This window comes from Elephas maximus, chromosome 6 (genome assembly GCF_024166365.1).
Source record: "Elephas maximus indicus isolate mEleMax1 chromosome 6, mEleMax1 primary haplotype, whole genome shotgun sequence".
Taxonomy (NCBI): Eukaryota; Metazoa; Chordata; class Mammalia; order Proboscidea; family Elephantidae; genus Elephas; species Elephas maximus.
In genome coordinates, this window is record NC_064824.1 from 95,592,298 (window position 1) to 95,611,286 (window position 18,989).

At 39.5% G+C, this 18,989-nt stretch overlaps 1 protein-coding gene across 4 annotated transcripts in view; it reads right to left on the minus strand.

The window, feature by feature from the left end:
• ANKRD44 (ankyrin repeat domain 44) overlaps positions 1 to 18,989 on the minus strand; it is a 381,499-nt gene that overhangs the window by 272,967 nt on the left and 89,543 nt on the right. The window lies entirely within an intron of this gene.

Consider the following 18,989-nt stretch of genomic DNA (forward strand, 5'->3'; position numbering starts at 1 on the left):
GAAGGAGAGAATTCTACCACTAAACAATTACCATCCCATAGTGTCATCATAACCCACCAAAATTCAAGTGATTGAACTAGAGGAAGACTAGCATTTTCTCAGATGACATAAAAGACTCTCCCGGAAACAGGTAGCAAAAATTGCATACTCTAGTCTGCATCTGAAAGACACTCGAAATTGTTGTGTAGAACAACTGAGAAATTGAGCAACAGGAAAACTGGCTGGATGACAAGTCCAGAAGAGGTTATTTTCCACTTTTGTGCAGAGCATTAATGGTTCCGAATCACTTGTCCACTTTCCCTCAAGGCGTACCCTTGAGATTTTTAACCTTTGAAGTAATAAAACCATGATAGGGTTATTTAACAATTGTGGGATCCAGTTTTCTCATCTGTTAAATGAACGGGTTAGACTGCATTTTTTTTTCCTTCCAGGTCTAAGATATCTATGGTTAAGTTCAAAATACACAGCTCCCACTGTTTCCAAAAACATTCAAGCATTTGGCGCCAGAGGGAAGGAAATGTACCAAAAAGGCCCTTCGCTCTAAAGTGTTGTCTCTGTTTCCTATTGATGGGTAGAATGAGATTAGCAATAGTATGAGGGCTTAGGTTATAGAGTTTTAAAGCACTGCTAAAACATTAGAATGAGAAAGAAGGAAGGAATAATTCTTGACATCAGGAGAGCAAAACAGGATAGATTCTCATGTGCCTGGGATACTTTAGGAAGGATCCTGTAAAATGGCAGAGACTATCCTGTAAATGGAAGCATAAAAAAGAGAGGTGAATAGCAGGAATGAAATATGTGCATGGAGATGATCCTTCTCTACCACTCCTTCCTCTTCAAATTCCCCAGGCAGGAGTCTCTGCTTCTTTATGAGGAGTGACTACCCTGGATCTTCATGTTTGCCCCTCCTTTCTGTCCAGGGACATCCGAACTACCGGTGGGACTCAGTGCTATTCCTGGCTACCTTTTCTAGCTTAGCTATACCACTGCCCTTGACTCTGCACCAATTGTACAGGGCATTCTACAGTCAAAGTGAACTATTTACCTGGGTTTTCCCACCTTCACGCCTTTGCCAAAGCTGAGGACTTTACTTTCAGAGCTCTTGTCTTGACTGCTCCCAAGCCAACAGTCACAATTCAAGGGCCAGCTTCTCCATGAAGCCATCTGGGATCCATCCCACTGACCACTTCCCCGTCCCATATCTCTGCCACAGACAGAAGGAAGCTTGCACTTCCGAAGCTTAAGACAGGAATGTTGAGAAGTTAAATATTGGATGTCCATGGGATAGAGAAAGAAACAGAGAGTTGCCTGAAGCCCCCCTAGACTTTCCAGCATGGGGGCTCATAAAGTCACTTTTGCTTAAACTAGCTTGAGTGGGATTTCCGTCACTTGTGTCCAAAAAAACTGACCAATAAGTAAATGCATAGTGTAGATTAGTAAATATAAGAAACGTCATAAGTAATATGAGGCTGTCTTAAGAACAATAAAACAAAATTTGTGTGCACTGTGAAATCAAATGAGATTCTGATTTAAGGCTTTCAATAATAATCAGTGTCTGGGACAAGCAGATAACTAAGCAAATGGATCATGTGGTATAAATTATGGGAAAAGGATTCTTTATTTTTATATTTGTAATAGGAGAAAGCACCAATACACATAGGAAAGAGGGTATTGTACAGAGGAAATGGGAATCAGGCCAAACTAACAAATCTCTCAAAGCAGGGAGAAGCTTTACCAGAATACAGAAGGAAGTAATGAAAGAGAATGAAAGCCTTAGCAGAAGAGATTCTTTTTATTTTTGAACAAACTTTAGAAAGCTGCTCTCCATATTGTTCTTGCATGTAAAGATCATTTACTGAAAATTTAACTAATGAAAACTTCAACAACTTGAAAACAAAAAGACAAACAACCTAATTATAAAATAGGCAAAGGACTTGAACAGACATTTCACCGAAGAGGACATTCAAATGGCCACCAAACATATGAAAAGATGCTCAGCATCATTAGTCATCAGAGAGATGCAAATCAAAATCACAATGAGATACCATTTCACTACCTCTAGGATGGCTAAGATAAAAAAAAACAAAGAAAGAAAATAAATATTGGTGAAGAAATGGGGAAACTAGAACTCTTATCCATTGTTAGTGGGAATGCAAAATGGTACAGCCGTTGTGGAAAACAGTGTGGTGATTCCTAAAAATAGAACTAGCATATGACCCAGCAATTCCACTCCTAGGTATACACCCAAAAGACTTGAAAGTAGAGACTCAAAAAGAGATGTGTACACCAATGTTCATGGCAGCACTATTCACAATAGCCAAAAGGTAGAAACAGCCTAAATGCCCATCGACAGATAAATGGATAAAAAAAGAATGTGGTACATACACACAGTGAAATACTACTCAGCTAGTAGGAGAAATGAAGTCTTGATACACATATGATACAAGTATGGAAGCAGCTTGAAGACCTTATGCTGAGCAAAATTAGCCAATCATAAAGGACAAATATTGCATGACCTTACTTACATAAAAAGACAAGAAAATGCAAATGTATGGAGACCAAAGTTTCTTAGTGGTTACCAGGCAGGAGAGAGGGGAAAAGGGGGTTAAGGGTGATGGAAAAATTACATTGATTAAAGGGTAGGGTTGCACAGCCAATTATTGTAATTACTGTCGATAAGTTGTACACCTGTAAAAACTTGAACTGGAAAAAAGCTGTGTGACAGGTATATTTGCAACAACAATAAAAAAAAAAAAAAACCAGAGTAGCTGCTGAGGCTTCTTATGTACAGTGAAACACCTCATGGGATTTAGTTCCTTTGTTTGGAGGTTTAGCGTCATGGTTTCATGGTACATCCCAGTTAATTGGCCTAATAATGTGTTTAGTCCTTCTGTTCTACCTCGCAGTTCATTGCATAGTGCCTGGAATCTACTGGTTTCTGTTCACCTGGAACAACAGATGAAGGAGAGTCAGGGATAGGAGGAAGACATGGAATGCGTGGCCAATTGCCTCCATGAACAACTGCCTCCTTTGCCATGAGACCAGGAGGATTGGATAGTACCCAGCTACCATTACTAAACATTTTGATCAAAGAAGCTGTAGAAGAATCCTGATCAAAAGGGGAAAGATGCAGAACAGAGTTTCAAATTCTCATGGAATCCAGATTTTCTGGGGCCATGAAGGCTAAATAAACCCCTGAAACTATTGCTCTGAGATAATCTTTAAACCTTAAACCAAAAATATCCTCTGAAGTCTTCTTAAAACCAAACAATAGTTTAGCTTAACTAGTGAAAAAAGATCTGCCTTGATATATATATATATTTTTTATATTATACTATTTTAAGAACTATCTCTATAGGATCAAAATGACAACAGCAACTTGAAAGATTAGCTAGGAACCTTAAGGGGCAGTGAGTTTACATAAATGAGGGAGGAACACCTCAGAAAAGGAGGTGAGAATGGTTATACAACTCAAAGAATCTAATCAGTGTAATTAAATTGTACATGTAGAAACTGTTAAAGAAAAAGGTTTATATGGGATCAAATTGACAACAACAACTTGAAAGTTTAGATAGAAAGCTTGGGGTGGGGGCAGTGACATTATGTTAAAGGGGGAGAAACAATTCAGAGAAGGAGGGTGAGAATGGTTGCACAACTTAAAGAATGTCATCAATATCACTGAGCTGTACATGTAGAAACTGCTGAATTGGTGTATGCTTTGCTGTGTATATTTTCATCAACAATGAAAAAAATGTTGAAATGGCAAAAATAAATAAATAAATTATAGCTAGATTAGCAACAGAAAGAATGAACTGCAACATTAAAGGGCTTGGATAAACAGCTCCTTGAACACTATAAATTGCCAGCGTCAGCCTGTAATAGTACGTTGCTGCCATGATAATTTTTATAACACGATTATTGATAAATTATGGAGTTGTTAGGTGCTGTCAAATCGGTTCAGATAATGACGTGTATTGCTAATGTTAACAATTTCACCAGGCTTGATTAGCATTAATAAAGGCCACTGATACCTTTTATATAAATGTTTCATTCTAGAAAAAAAAAAAAAAAACGTTTAACTATGAATATTCTAGGGTCACTATTTCTCACGTCAGCAGAAAACTCCGTGCAATAAAAGTTACTCTGAAATCAATCTAGAAAGTGTATGTAAGAATTAAATTATACAATGCCTTAAAACATAGAAAAAAAAAAAAAAGACAGTAGTGACCCATCATCTTTTGTAGTAGGCCTTAATTCTATCGCAACGCTTATTTCCTCTCCTTTATTTTATACTTACATTTGAATAACATCGTGACTCCATTTTCTCCAAGGATGAAATTTTCAGGCATTAATATGTCTTAGTATTTTATTATAATCCCTACAGTGTTATGATCCAACACAAAGCTAGATCAGCCACTATATGTTCTTGGTTTCATGTTTATTAGCCTAGAAAATAGGTTCTCTGAGTCCCTGGGTAGTGCAAATGATTAATGTGCTCAGCTGCTAACCAAAAAGTTGGACGTTCACGTCTACCTGAGATGCCTGGGAAGAAAGGCCTAGCCATATACTTCTGAAAGCTCAGCCATTAAAAACCCTATAGAGCACAGTTCTACTCTGACACATATGGGGTTGCCATGAAATGGAATTGACTCCATGGCAACTTTTTTTTTAAATATATAATGGGGTTGTTTTTATTTCTCAGTCTTTTTCTGTACTTATCAAGTATTGTCAGTGTGTATTTCAAGACAAAGAATATGCCCTAGAGAAGGAAATGCAATGGAGGTTGCCCTAAATGGACATCAGTAATTTGCTTGGTGGCCCAATTCAATTGCAAATACCTCTTCATCTTGGTAGGGAGGCTCTGAGGCTAGAAGACAGATGCTGTAATTAGTTGCTGTATCAGGCTGATTATATTTCCAGGGCGGGGGCGGAGGGAAGATTACAAGCACAGCCCCCAGCTAAAGCATATAGTTTGTCCCCAGTAGTCAGTCTCATAAGGACCTTGCCTTACAAATTTACCTGTTAATGTAAACCAGTGGTTAAAACCTCAACCACATTTAACCACTTTTTTAAGTGGACACGCAGGAGCCCACTTTATTTTAGCCCCCGGTTAGGCTTAGAGTAGGTAATTTGCCCTTGGTGTGCTTTCAGGAAATATGTGATGTGGATGTTGTTTCTACAAAAACAATTGAGAAAAAGTTCTACTTTCCTAAATTTCCGTAATTTGAATTATTATAAAACATAACTACAAGTTAAGGAAACCTTTTTCAATGTAATGTTTTAGTTACTGAAAAAACTCATATGCAATATTTTTTAAGCTTCATAGAATTCTTAAATACAAACTTGGTTTTCCTTTTCAGGAAAAAAAAAAAATTAAGAGATGGCAATGATTATGAAAATTCGTTGTTTTAAAAGTGTCTCATATCTAATTGCACCTTCTCATGAGGTCATTTACTATGCATTTTCCGTGTATAGAATTGTTATAGATTATAGACTCCAAAATTGAAAACAAATTTGAAACCCATCATGGATATAGATGGTGATTTCCTGTTTGGAAAAACACAACAGTTCAGAATCTTGCCTACATTCTCCTGACACAAAAGAGGATTACATAGCCGAAGATTTTTTTGTGTGTTAAGTAGGGAGGGAGGGAAGGGAAGGAAAGATAGGTGACCCTAGGATTTGGATTTACTGTGACCTGTTTATGTGTTGGATGATAATGGCTTTTGTGGATCTGAGGGATCAAAGATTTGAAAAGAAAGTATTGGTGTGGAAACCTCTGGTATTAAATTTTACGCCACACAACCTAATATTTCTTTTGATATTCAAGTAGAAACTATAAAATAATTCATCCTAACTCTGGTACAGTTGATGATTTGACAATAAATAAAAAGTACATTAAGTTAATCTCATGTTTTTGCACTGCCTTACAGTTAAAAGTAAATTTGGTTTGAGGAAGTTTGATTCCCAAGGAAGGGTAATTAGTTTTTGTCAGGACCGGAATTTTACACCAGAAACAGACCTAATAATTTGACATTTATAAAATAAGACTTTCCCCCTTTGGACTTTAAAGATGATATGGGCTGGAAATTACTGTGCTTACCTTAAAAATATTTTGGAATACAAACATTCTCTTCTAGACCTATGAACGAATTCTCCTAGCATAAACTTCTGAGGGAAAAAATGCTTTCAATTACCTGAAAACAAACAATTTCTCTTATCTGGCTATATTAAACACTCTATAGATCTTTCTGTTATCTTCAATATCTCATAGAATAAAACTTTTATAGCTTCCCCGAGAAAATTATTTGACAAATCAATGACATAGCTTCAACAACTCTTCAATAAGTTTTCTGTGTTTTTTAAGTCAAAAATGATCAGTGTTCTTCATTATAGTAAACCCATTTACAAGCACTACTGTGCAGCTTATACATCCCTTGGCTTGAGACACTACTTAAGAGACCAAGTATATGTACTTTAAAATAGAATGTTAGAGAGCTAGAGGGAATTTTACAGTTGACTCGACCTGGGCTGTAAATTTAAATCACCTGGAAAGCCTTTAAAACTATTGATGCTACGGTGCACCACACACCAATTAAATCAGAATCTCTGCAAACGGCAGAGATTGCTCTCTATTCACCTGGAACAAGAGAGGAAGGACAGTCAGGAACAGAAGGAGGATATAGAACGTGTGGCTAATCACCTCTATGAACAACTGCCTCCTTTGCCATGAGACCAGGAGAACTGGGTGGTGCCCAGCTACCATTACTAAACATTTTGATCAAAGATTCTATACAAGAAGCCTGATCAAAGGGGGAAAATACAGAACAGAATTCCAAATTCTCACGGAATCCAGATTTTCTGGAGCCACGGAGGCTAAAGGAACCCCTAAAACTACTGCCGTAATATAATCTTTAAACCTTAAACCAAAAATATCCCCTGACGTCTTCTTAAAACCAAACAATAGTTTAGCTGAACTAGTAAAGAATGTCTGCCTTGAGCATTATGTTCTTTTAAGATCTATCTACATGGGATGAATTGACAACAGTAACCCAAAAGATTAGATAAGACCTTAGGGGGCAGTGAGTGTATGTTAATGGGGGAGGAACAACTCAGAAAACGAGGGTAAGGATAGTTGCACAACTCAAACAATGTAATCGATATCACTGAAACGTATGTGTAGAAACTTGGAAAAAAGTCTCTGTGGTGGGGCCCAGGCATCTGTATTATTTAGGAGGTCCCCAGGTGACTGTGACAAACAGTGAGGGTCAGGAACCAGTGATCTGGTCTGACCACCGCATTCTACAGGTTTGAAATCAGAGGCCCATAGTTGTTAAGTGGCATTTCTAAAGTCACATAGGTAAGTAGTCACACAGCTGGGATTAGAACCTATGTCTCCAGACTCTTTCTTCTCTATTACATTACCTTCTTTCACAATTCAGTGTCTCCTTACAAAATTCAGTCTCGAATTTGATTCCAAAAAGGGGCCACGATTTTGCCCCAGTTCCCTAAGAACTACCAGAGATGAGTTGCATAGTAGCCAGTCTAACTGCTCCCTTGATTCCCAGCAGTTTGTTGCTATTACGACAACTCCACATGTCTGTCAGTTTGTCATACTGTGAGGGCTTGCGTGTTACTGTGATGCTGGAAGCTATGCCACCAGTATTCAGATACCAGCAGGGTCACCCATGGCAGACAGGTTTCAGCTGAGCTTCCAGACTAAGACAGACTAGGAAGAAGGACCCGGCAGTCTACTTCTGAAAAGCATTAGCCAGTGAAAACCTTATGAATAGCAGCGGAACATTATCTGATATAGTGCTGGAAGATGAGCCCCCCAGGTTGGAAGGCACTCAAAAGATGACTGGGGAAGAGCTGCCTCCTCAAAGTAGAGTCGACCTTAATGACGTGGATGGAGCAAAGCTTTCAGAACCTTCATTTGCTGATAGGGCATGACTCAAAATGAGAAGAAACACCTGCAAACATCCATTAATAATCAGGACCTGGAATGAATGAAGTACGAATCTAGGAAAATTGGAAATCGTCAAAAATGAAATGGAGCGCATAAACATTGATATCCTAGGCATTAGTGAGCTGAAATGGACTGGTATTGGCCATTTTGAATTGGACAATCATGTAGTCTACTATGCTGGGAATGACAGCTCGAAGAGGAATGGTGTTGCATTCATCATCAAAAAGAACGTTTCAAGATGTATCCTGAAGTACAACGCTGTCAGTAATAGGATAATATCCATACACGTACAAGGAAGACCAGTTAATACAACTATTATTCAAATTTATGCACCAACCACTAGGGCCAAAGATGAAGAAATAGAAGATTTTTATCAGCTTCTGCATTTTTCTGCAGTCTCAAATTGATCAAACATACAATCAAGATGCATTGATAATTACTGGCGATTGAAATACAAAAGTTGGAAACAAAGAAGAAGGATCAGTAGTTGGAAAATATGGCCTTGGTGATAGAAACAATGCCAGAGATCGAATGACAGAATTTTGCAAGATCAACGACTTCTTCATCGCAAATACCTTCTTTCACCAACATAAACATACCTCGCCAGATGGAACACACATAAATAAAACTGACTAGATCTGTGGAAAGAGACGATGGAAAAGCTCAATATCATAAGTCAGAACAAGGCGGGGGCTGACTATGGAACTGACCATCAATTGCTCATATGCAAGTTCAAGCTGAAACTGAAGAAAATCAGAGCAAGTCCATGAAAGCCAAAATACGACCTTGAGTATATCCCACCTGAATTTAGAGACCATCTCCAGAATAGATTTGACGCATTGAACACTAGTGACCAAAGACCAGAGAAGTTGTGGCATGACATCAAGGACATCATACATGAAGAAAGCAAGAGGTCATTGAATAGACAGGAAAGAAAGAAAAGACCAAGATGGATGTCAGAGGAGACTTTGAAACTTGCTCTCGAATGTAGAGCAGCTAAAGCAAAAGAAAGAATTGATGAAGTAAAAGAACTGAACAGAGGATTTCAAAGGGCCTCTCAAGAAGACAAAGTAAAGTATTATAATGACATGTGCAAAGAGCTGGAGGTGGAAAACCAAAAGGGAAGAACACACTCGGCATTTCTCAAGCTGAAAGAACTGAAGAAAATATTCAAGCCTCGAGTTGCAATAGTGAAGGATTCTATGGGGAAAATATTAAACAATGCAGGAAGCATCAAAAGAAGATGGAAGGAACACACAGAGTCATTATACCAAAAAGAATTAATCGATGTTCAACCATTTCAAGAGGTGGCATATGATCAGGAACCGGTGGTACTGAAGGAAGAAGTCCAAGCTGCTCTGAAGGCATTGGTGAAAAACAAGGTTCCAGGAATTGATGGAATATCAGTTGAGATGTTTCAACAAAGAGATGTAGTGCTGGAGGTGCTCACTCGTCTATGCCAAGAAATATGGAAGACAGCTTCCTGGCCAACTGACTGGAAGAGATCCATATTTATGCCTATTCCCAAGAAAGGTGATCCAACCAAATGTGGAAATTATAGAACAATATCATTCATATCACACGCAAGCAAAATTCTGCTGAAGATCATTTAAAAAGAGTTGCAGCAGTTTATCAACAGGGAACTGCCAGAAATTCAGGCCGGTTTAAGAAGAGGATGTGGAACCAGGGATACCATTGCTGATGTCAGATGGATCCTGGCAGAAAGCAGAGAATACCAGAAGGATGTTTACCTGTGTTTTATTGACTATGCAAAGGCATTCGACTGTGTGGATCATAACAAATTATGGATAACATTGTGAACAATGGGAATTCCAGAATACTTAATTGTGCTCATGAGGAACCTTTACATAGATCAAGAGGCAGATGTTTGGACAGAACAAGGGGACACTGATTGGTTTAAAGTCAGGAAAGGTATGCGTCAGGGTTGTATTCTTTCACCATACCAATTCAATCTGTATGCTGAGCAAATAATCCGAGAAGCTGGACTATATGAAGAAGAACGGGGCATCAGGATTGGAGGAAGACGCACTAACAACCTGCATTATGCAGATAACACAACCTTGCTTGCTGAAAGTGAAGACGACTTGAAGCACTTCCTAATGAAGATCAAAGACCACAGCCTTCAGTATGGATTACACCTTAACATAAAGACAACAAAAATCCTCACAACTGGACCAGTGAGCAATATCATGATAAACAGAGAAAAGGTGGAAGCTGTCAAGGATTTCATTTTACTTGGATCCACAATCAACACCCAGGGAAGCAGCAGTCAAGAAATCAAAAGACGCATTGCATGGGGTAAATCTGCTGCAAAGGATCTCTTTAAAGTGTTGAAGAGCAAAGATGTCACCTTGAAGACTAAGGTGCGCCTCACCCACGTCATGGTATTTTCAAATGCATCACAGGCATATGAAAGCTGGACAACGAATAAGGAAGAATTGACGCCTTTGAATTGTGGTGTTGGTGAAGAATATTGAATATACCATGGACTGCCAAAAGAACAAACAAATTTGTCTTAGAAGAAATACAGCCAGAATGCTCCTTAGAAGCAAGGATGGTGAGACTGCGTCTTACATACTTTGGACATGTTGTCAGGAGGGATCAGTCCCTGGAGAAGGACAATGTCAGCAGAAAAGAGGAAGACCCTTAACGAGGTGGATTGACACAGTGGCCGCAACAATGAGCTCAAGCATAACAACTATTGTGAGGATGGCTCAGGACCAGGCAGTGTTTCATTCTGTTGTGCACAGGGTCGCTATGAGTTGGAACCAACTCGACAGCATCTAACAACAACAACAAGACAACTGCATCACCCTGTGAGATGGAACAATCCCCTCTCCTGTCATCTTCACCAGGAAATAGCAACCTAATTCTCAATCTATATTAATGGTTTTCTTTATTGCTTTCACCAGCCCCGGTCCTCCAATACTTCTTTTGAAAGGAAATAATAACAACCTCTTCTTAAAAACTTCATTTGATGGTAAATTGAATTTCTAGCATAGGAATGAACTAATAGACTTCATATAAAGAAATGGCTCCAAAGCAACTTTTTGAAAAAGAATAAATTGCTGACAGGTAGTCTGAAGCTTCTGGGAGAGCTGAACATGAGACTGCAGAAGCAGTGCAGAGAGCTGGAAAAGATCCAGGCTACTAATGTATGGGTGTTACCTTGCCTCGCTGGCCCCTTTCCAGGTTCTGGAAAGGGATAGGCACAATTAGGCCACGAGGGCTTAATGAACACCTCCTGTTAAACAGGGCTTAAGGTGTGAAAACTCCTGGTGGGCTGTCACCTTTATATGTCCTGAGCATGCCCCAGTCTAGCAAACTATGAAAAATAACTAAGAAAATTTTTTGTTTTAACAAAAAAAAAATCCTCTTTGGGCAGGAAGAGAAAAGGTGGCTGACCTGTGAGAAAGTGATGTCAGAACCATGATAGTTACCAAAACTGGACCAGGAGTTGGAAGACCTCAGTTCTAGCCCTGTTCCTGCCACTTGACTACACATTTTTTGGGGGGCAAGTCCATTTCTCTGGGCTTCATTTTCCTTGTAAAGCTGGACTAACACCTGTCCTCACTGCCCCTTGAGTAGTTTACAAAGACCAAATATAGAGATAATTTATATAAAAACACACTTACAAAGCAGCAAGTAAATGTAGGTATAACCAGAAAGAAGAAAGAAGAGGAAAAGAAACTTACATCATCAGATAAAATTTAAACCATTCAAGAGTACTTAATTCCCAAACAAAAGACTTGACTATAGAATGGTTCAGCAACACAGTGTCATGATGAAAAAGCCTAATTCTGGAGCCAGACAGATTTAAAGTAAAATCTTAACTCTGCCACTGACTAATCCTATAAACCTCTCTGAGCCTCAGTTTTTTTATCTGTACAGTGGGGATTAGGATGGTACGTATCTCTTGGGGGTTTGACAAGGTTGACTTGAGATAATCATGTAAAGAGCTTAGCTTGGTGATTGGCACATGGTAAGTGCTCAGCAAATGTTAGCTGTTTTTTATTTTTGTAATAGTAATTATTATTTTCATTATTTTTTACCTCACGGGGTTATGGTAAAGACTAGAGATCAGATCTGTAAAGTAGGTGGTACACTGGAAGCATTCAATAGATGGTCATCATTATTCTACTTGAGTCACCAGCTCTCCCTCTCAACAAAACCAGAAGTAATGTTAAAAGTCACATTTTCAATTCCATTTCTCACCAAAAAGGTTTCTTTTGGGCCTGATCCAATTCTTTACAGGCTTTGAGTCATATTGGGTTGACTGTGAGAGCTCTAGTTAGCTACCTTTACATTTGAGTTTCAAGCATATCATTCTTCTCCCGGGGCCCCAGAAGCTAAGTGCATTCTTCTAGGCAAAAGCAGGAAGCAGTCATTTAGTATTAGCAACATGTCCTATAGCTATTTGGTGCTATAGCTAAATCAGAATGGCTGGGAGGAATCTAGCTAATGTTGGGAATTATCAGACATAATACGCAAAAGAAAAGTTACTTAAAGAGAAGTTATATTAAACACACAGAAGGAGCCCTGGTGGCAAAATGGTTAGGTGCTCGGCTGATAACCAAACGGTTGGCAGTTTGAACCCACCCAGTGGCTCCGTGGGAGAAAGACCCGGCCATCTGCTCCCATAAAGATGACAGCCTAGTAAACCCAATGGGGCAGTTCCACTCTGTCACATGGGGTCACTAGGAGTTGAAATAGACTCGATGGCACTTAAAACAACAACAAAACACATAGCTGTGTTCTAGAAGTCTCTGTACGTGGCAATTTATGTCACTCATCCTGCTGACTCTTTCCTTGAAATGGAGAAAACATGAGGTGGGGAGGATGACGAAAGCTTAAGGCACGCACAGAAAACAGTCACTGAATATGAAACATTTTATACAAATCACATATAAATACAAAACAAATAACATTCTCTTTAAAAATGTCAAAAATATTAGTCGAGTTTTCTTGTTAAAAATAATAATATATGTTCATGTGAAGAAGGCTTAGGAAACACAAGTGAGAAAAATAAAAATGAATTAAGATCGCCCATAAACGTCTCAGAGATGACTGTTGTTAACACTTGGGTATATATTCTTGCATACTTTTCCCTATGTCTACATACATATAAAAATAGAAATTTTTCCCCAAAATGAAATTATAATAATCCTAGCTAATTAACTCCTTAGAAAGCACAGAGGACATTTAAAGACATAACGAATTAAAGATAACTAGAACATGTAATTAAAATATACGAAACAGGTGCTTGGCATTTAATAGTACCAATAGATAATATTTACAAAGCACTTACATTGTGCCAGGCACTACCCTGAAGTCCACATACAAATTAACACTCTGGTTCTCATAATTGCTCTATAAAGTAAGTAGAATTATGGTTCCTCAAACCGAGGCACAGTGAGGTTAAGTAACTTCCCCCAAGGTTACACAGTAGGTAAAATGCTAAACCGCGATTAGAACTCAGGCAGTAGGGGCCCAGAGTCTATGCACTTAGCCACCACACTACGCTGCCTCTCAAGCAGAGGTTCAACATTATGACTGAAATCAGAAAACAGCAATTGTCCTGTACTTATTCATAACTTGGCAGTGAATGACATAGCCAGTAAAACCTGAGAAAGCCGGAATCTGTGTAAGGCAGAAACCTGTCAAAGAAGAACTCAAATATTTTCCACTAATAGAGAGAAATAGAAAAGTGGTAAGGCTGCACTCTGCCAAAGGCAGAAAACTCTGGAGACCTGGAAAAACAAGGCAGTCCCGTCAAGTTCCGGCTCTCACAGGTTTCACTGTACTATATGGTGATTACTAAGCTAATCACAAAACTGTCTAATACGCTGAAAATCACAACATACTCAATCTAGGAAACACTTACTGATTAACATAAACTAAACAGAACTTGCACTTCACAAGCAAATATAGAATGATGATCTTGGAAGGTAGGATATCAATATTAAATGTTGCCAATGCAAGCTTTCCTCAAGGATGCGCTGTCTGTATTTAGGTTATGACTTAAAGGTTGGACTGCCAAGAATTTCTTAAAAGGTTGATACATGTGTGGCTGTGTTTCCCCAGAGCACCATAAACCACAGTCTTGCCAAAACTAAATAAAAGGATTGACTGTTCTCCTTCTTCCTCTGCCTTAAGAATGTCACCATTTGAACTGTGTTGGGAATAAAGCTACTATGAACACAACATGCAGGAATAATTTTCTTCTTGGATTGTAATCAGAACTCCTTATTCCATGACCATGGTCCTAGCTGTCCCAAAGGGCTGGCAAGAAGCAATCCAAACACTCATCCCTTCCAAAGAAGATTTTGAAAAGGAAATTATTATGTAGAACTAGGAAGGTACACAATTCTACCATAGGTACTGCCTATGACAGGGATTGGAAACCCTGGTGGCATAGTGGTTAAGTGCTACGGCTGCTAACCAAATGGTCAGAAGTTCAAATCCACCAGGCACTCCTTGGAAACTCTATGGGGCAGTTCTACTCTGTCCTATAGGGTCGCTTTGAGTCGGAATTGACTCGACGGCAACGGGTTTGGTTTTGGGTTTTGGATAATAGGGATATATTCTAGGTTATGTCATGTGAAGGTCACCAAAGTGATCAACGAGAAGTAAGATTAAGTAAAAAACAGGTATTTTTATGACATGTGTTGGGTACCCAAAAGTGGAGATGGAGTGAGAGATAGTATATTAATCAGAAAAGCTAAATACCATACCAAATATCCCCCAAATCTCAGTGGTATAGCACGCTGTTGTTGTTAGGTGCTGTCGAGTCAGCTGCAACTCACAGCAACTCTATGTACAACAGAACAAAACACTGCTCAGTCCTGCACCATCCTCATGATCATCGTTATGCTTGAGCCCATTGTTGCAGCCACTGTGTCAATCCGTCTCGTTGAGGACCTACGGAATAGCACAGTAAGGGTTTATTTCTTTCTCAAGTTGCAGTCTAATGAAGCTTGGCATTGGCTGGGCTCCACATAGTCATTCAGGGTCTCAGGCTTCTGTCTCCAGCAGTCCCACCATCTCCCAGAGCCTCAGGGTCCTCTGCTGGATCCATAGCTCAGGTTGGCAAACCAGGTGAAACAGAGCAAAGGATCAAGTGGGAGATTTTAGAGGGAGAAGCCATATATATAAGTGGCTACATCATGTCTGCCCACAGGCTACTGGCCAGAACTCAGTCACCTGGTCCTACCCAAGTGAAAGGAAGACTGGAAAATGGGCCCAGGGTTGATAAAATATAGCATTCTCTCTGCTTGAGGAAAGGAAAGGAATCCAGTTTTGACAAAAATGGACAAATGCGTCTTTACCTAAGTCATTGTAAAAGGCATGCTTCTTGAGGATAAATGGAGCTGAACCTGAATTATTATTAATCAGTTAAGAATGTTCTCCCCTAGGAACCTTTCCCTGCCCCTACCAGACATGTTGTGATAGTCCCATGTTCCTCTAGGCCAATGGTTCTCAACCAGAAACAATTTTGTCCTCCAGGGAACATTTGGCAATGTCTGGAGACATTTTTTATTTTCACAGCTAGGGCTGCTGTAAATATCTAGTAGGTGGAGACCAGGATGCTGCTAAACATCCTACAATGCACAGTTCCTTACAACTGAGAAGTATCTGGCCCAAAATATTAATAGGGTTGAGGTTAAGAAACCCTGCTGTAGCCTTGAATCTAGTGCCTTGTTCATGCATCTATTGTAACACTTCCATTCATGGGCAATTTTTGAATGCTTACTATATGTCAGGTACTTCATCTATCACATGGTATTGGAATCATTATTTCTTCCTCACCAAACTGAGTTACAGGATAAGGATAGAATTATTCTTTGTATCCACCATCATCCACCAGGGTCCATGAGTATCACATAATATATGTTGAGTGATGGATGGGTGGGGAGGATGGGTGGATGGGTGGGTGGATGGATGGATGGATGGATGGATGGATGGATGGATGGATGGATGGATGGATGGATGGATGGATGGATGGATGGATGGATGGATGGATGGATGGATGGATGGATGGATGGATGGATGGATGGATGGATGGAAAGGAGAAGGAGGGAGAGGATGGGAGAGAGGAAGAGAAGGAGGGAGAGATGACTTTGTTCCCTGAACCACTATGTCCTATGCTCTGACCCATCAAATAAATGAAGAGATTTGGTTCTCAAGACTACCCATCCTGAAAGCTTAATGAAATAACAACAAGGAGATAATGGTCCAGTCTGTTCTTAAAAAAACAAACATTCAAAGGAGCACAAGGCTTAAGATGCTGGTAATGAAACAGACAGCCTCTCCTTACTAAGTCAGCTGATCACAAAAGATATAGGAAGCTATAGTCATGTTGCACCTGCCTGGTGAGCTCCATTTGAACTGAGCCCTATACAAATATCTACTCTCCCAGCTCCAATAACATGGTGCATGAGGGTAGGCACAAGTAATTCCAAAACTGCCATTTAAAAGCTGTTCACACAAGAGGAGAAGAGACCTTTAATGTCTGGAAAAAGAATTTCACATTGTGATGGTTAATGTTATGTGTCAACTTGGCTAGGCCACAATTCTCAGCGTTGTTGTTATTGTTAGGTGCCGCCCCGTTGCTTCAGACTCATAGCGGCCATATGTATAACACAACGAAACACTGCCCAGTCCTGTGCCATCCTCATGATCGTTGTTATGCTTAAGCTCATTGTTGCAGCCACTGTGTCAACCCATCTCATTGAGGGTCTTCTTTTTCACTGACCCTCTACTTTACCAAGCATGATTCTCAGTAGTATATAATTATCCACCATTTTGTGATCTGATGTAATTATCCTCCATTTTGTGATATAATGTAGTCACCACCATGATGTGATCAGCCAATCAGTTGTAAGGGGAGCTTTCCTGGGGGTGTGGCTTGCACCCTATATATATATATACATGTGTATGTATATATGTGTGTATGTGTGTGTGTATATATGTGGACATTCTGGCAAACCTCACTTGCTTGCTCTGGATCCTGTTTCTAACTTGTCATCATCTGACCTGCCAACTTTGGGATTCACCAGCTCAAGCAGCCTTTGAGCCAGCAGCCTGCCATGTGACCTGCTGATTCTGGGTTGGTCAGCCCCTGAAGACAAGTGAGTGAGGAGAAGCATGACTTTGGGACTTGCCAGCCTCCACAACAGTATGAGCCATTTCCCTGAGATAAATCTCTCTCTCACTCTTTATATACATACATATAGACACATACACACACATATATACTTCACTGGTTTTGCTTCTCTAGAGAATCCAGCCTAAGATACATACCTACTTGAAATTTTTATAACTGTAGTTCCAACTCAGCAATGTCAGGCAGAAATAGGTGAACTAGGGACCACATACCTACAAAGCTGTTGAAGAAAATTGGTCTCCAAGCAGAAGGACTATGTGTCAGTGACCCATGACCAAAATTAACAAGAATTTTTAAAAATCTCCTTCCATATCACTTGTGCACATGCTAGTTAAGTTTGAGATGCCTGCCAACTCCTCCTGGCTCGGCCTGGGGCTGCTCGGCCTGGGGCTACTCAGCCCACTCCCTCTTAGAAAGAAATTACAGTTGGACCTTCTCTTAATGGGACTGAGTCCACTAGATCCAAATGGGAGTCATTTCACTGGATCCCTTCCCTGTCTCTGTTCCCTTCTCATTTCATCACTTTTTCTCCATCAGTTTTCCCATCTAAAAGAAAGTAGCACTCTCATGTAGTTCCCACAAAGATGCCAAGAAGAGATGGAATGTGTTTTTTACCAATGATAACCAAAACGCCACCTCATATTTTTAAAGTCTATCAAGGAAGTTCTTTCATATTTGTTATTTATTTGATCCTAATCTTCGCCGTCAGGCCTAATATTCTCTCATAACACCTTCCAAAGACTTGAGGTTTCATTGGCATAAGACTGATAAATGTACAAAATATGGTCCCACCACATTCTATCCTGGGCAGCTCTGCTCTAGGGCACACCCTCATGCTGGGCAGAAAGACAACTAAATTTGAAATTGGAGAGCCAGGCTCCATCCAATTCCTGACCCTGTTACTTGCTAGCTCTACGATGGGATTTATGTCACTAATTTTCTCTATGGCTGTTTCCTCCTATGTTGGGTAAGAATAATACTGCCTGGTCTCAAAAGGGTCCAGTTAGATAAAATACACAAAAGCATTTTATAACGTAGTGCCATAGCTTCTTCCCAGAAATGATCACTATCCCTCTCAGCTATTGAATGTCTCCATCTCCAAGGCAGAGCTGTTAGAAAATACAAATAAATTTGATTACATCAGTGTGATTACTGAACAAATTAAGTGCTGCATCTTTTTCTTCGATCATTATCTGATGACTTCTCAATTGGCTTAACAAAGCAAATTAATAGAAACTGCTATATTATATTTCATATCACAGTATATTGGTTAGCAATAATTCAAGTTTAACCATAATCGCCTTTTTCCAAGAAAAAAATATATAAGTAAATATTTCAAAATTACACACTGTTGGATTGTTTGAGCAGTTTTCTCTCGCAAGACACCAAAAAGCTGGGATGTCAGGGGCATGTCTATGGAGCATTAGCTGTACTTTAATTTTTTCTTTATTTTTCATAATCAAATAATGCATAAATATATTCTCAATTTTAAAGTTTCAAACAACACAAAAACATACACAGTAAATGTGAAAGCCTCCATAAAAAACAAAAACGAACCCATTGCCATTGAGTCAATTCCAACTCATAGTGACCCTATGAGGCAGAATAACTGCCCCACAGGGTTTCCAAGGAGTGACTTGGTAGATTCAAACTACTGACCTTTTGGTTGGCAGCCTGCACTCTTAACCATTGCGCCACCAGGGCTCCACTCTACCCATTTCTCCTACACAGAGGTAACCCATAGGCAGCTGTCTGGGGTATATCCTGCCAGGCTTCTTCCAGTGACTTGACCTATGTGTGCATACGTACCTAGATTTCTTGTTTTATTTCATT